Raw genomic sequence first — 2,599 nt, 5'->3', positions numbered from 1 at the left:
TTGTTTGGTGGTTGGGAAGCAACAACAAAATCGATAATGATTCGAATGAATGTATCAAAAAAAAAATATACCGTTTTATTAAAAAATAATAGGACTCTCTTTATAATACATAATTTTACATCAAAATTATATTAATAATGATAAACAATAAAATATGTGTTTCTAGTAAAAAGAAATACATATAAATAAAAATACTATGTAGGTAGCGTGAGTCAATAAAAACGAGTCAATAAAAAGAGTATGTATTGGAGTATTGAGAACATTTTACGAACGTACACTTAAGTGCAAAAAAAACGCAAATTGTCAAAAACATAGTGTGGAAAAGGTTGTCGCCGAAAAAATTAGAAAACTATCCAAAGAAATATCGTATTTTGTGGTCTTGCCAGTGCAGTGTTATAGTCAGTGTTAAAAACGAAATGGAAAAATTTGATAGAAGATTGGAAGATCCCTGGCAATAATTATGAAATTGTGAATTATGACAAAGACAACGTCAAAAAACTGGCATTTATTAACAGGCCAAATTACATTATAAAAAAATTCAATTTGCGTTTTTTTTGCACTTAAGTGTACCTATGTCTTACATAGATGAAATTACAAAATATTTAACATTTGCTACAATGTTATCATGTTGACTTTTAGTTTGTTCTACTAAAAATTGATTTAGGTATTCAAAATTTCACCACGTCTTAATTTAAATTTATTATAACACATTAAGATTTCTTTACTTTATACTACTACCTTTTTTACATCATGTTGTATAAGTTAATAACTACTCGCTTTGTGACGAGCATCGCCGTCTCCATAGAAATAAGCCTTATTCTCGCCTGGGCATTTTTTGAGTTCAAGTGATTCCCGTTGGCGCTTTAATCTGGGGAAAATTTTTGACAAATCCAGTTTTTTAGCTTAAAGGATTCAATCTCATAATATCAATTCTCCCTGACGTATCTAATTTTGTTGTATCCTTCCTTCCCAGCATTTATTAATTGCGTTATTTTTCGTTAATAATTAAAAATTATTCAGTTTTTACTTAGTAACCCCCGTAACTAAGAAAAAATCGGAATCACTACTCCAATGCATTTTTTACGAAATACATTTGATTAAGAAGGCAGTGGTGACGAGTATCAATATGTTTAAAATGGTAACACAACACTGCTATACACAGTGTTATAATCATTATTACTATTACCAGATATGTGATTATGTTCGGGCTACTTATAATTTCTTCAAACCATGAAGCTTGTGATTTTTTATTTGGGACTTCTTGTTTCTGAATCTTTTCTCTCACAGAAGGTGTGACTTTATTTGGGTTCAGGGTTCCAACAGTAGTCATACAGCATGTGATCCTGTAAAAAAAATCTTCATTTATGGATGGTTTCAATAATGACGGATTTATCTTCACGTTACACGAAAAATGACGGAATTTGATTAAAATCAGTTTTAATTGGGTTGCAAAGAGAAATCGACTTTAAATGGCATCAATTTTTAGAAATTTTGTACGTACTAGTTAAGACGCCCTTTCTGTTTTCTGTTGTAAGAGATAACACATAACTAACACACAGCTAACTCATGGCAAAGTTAAAAATTAAATTTTACTTACACCAAAAAAGGTAACCACTGAGTAATCATCTTGTATTGTCGTTGTTTAACTATTTTTTGAAATAATTAAAATTGACTAATATATCTTTAAGCTCCGCCTGCGACAATGTTTTTTATTAGATTATGAGATTTTTCTCGAATTGACTCGAATCTACAATAGAGTTATCTCTTATCATCTGATTAACTATCCAAAACACAAATAACAACAAATTCCCTAGATTTGAAATTTGGAATTTTGTATGTATACCCCAGAGAAAAATTTCAAGTAAAATAAAATACCAGGAACATGAAAAAAATGTTTAAAAAACCTGTCAAAAAATTTTGACATATTTTTTGACATTTGACATTTTTTCATGTCTCTTTAATGATACTGATGATCTTGTATATGTTTTTTTTACAATTATTTAGTAAAGGTACAAAAATTTTGCCAATAAAAGCCACAAATAACATTGAACAGAGTTACAATTTAGGATACTGTTTCCTTGTTTCCTCTTGTAATAGCCTGTAGCAAAAAAACTTGGAAAATTATTTTTCCAACAGAAATAAATAGAGTCAAAGTGCAAAATTTAAACTCTCATAACTTCGAAATTTTTATACATAAAATTTGTTTAACATTTTTTCCATGTTCCTGGTATCTTACCTTATATGGCATTTTTCTCTGGGGCGCGAGTTCTGGCGCATCCTGTATATACCTTATATATACACATAATAGAGTGACGTTATAATGCTCAACTTACCGTGTAAGAACCGGTATAAAGTAGTATGAATAAATAGAAAATCCCTATTTGTTCATCAAAGACGAAAGTTAATAATTAAATATCAATTGTTGGCATGGGCGCCCGCAGAAATTATGGTCAGGGAGGGCAAAAAAAATAATAACAATTTTATTCGTCTGTTTTTATATCACTCAGTTCGTGATAAAAATGTAAATAGTAGTTTCTTATTTCGTTCATGAAAATTTAAGTTAGAACGAGTTTGTGAAACATCAAAAAAATCTTTTTTT

The sequence above is a fragment of the Tribolium madens genome, unplaced genomic scaffold (assembly GCF_015345945.1).
Source record: "Tribolium madens isolate multiple individuals breed KSU strain unplaced genomic scaffold, Tmad_KSU_1.1 Scaffold_96;HRSCAF=242;Tcas5.2_LG5, whole genome shotgun sequence".
Classification (NCBI taxonomy): domain Eukaryota; kingdom Metazoa; phylum Arthropoda; class Insecta; order Coleoptera; family Tenebrionidae; genus Tribolium; species Tribolium madens.
Note: the sequence above shows the minus strand (reverse complement) of the source record.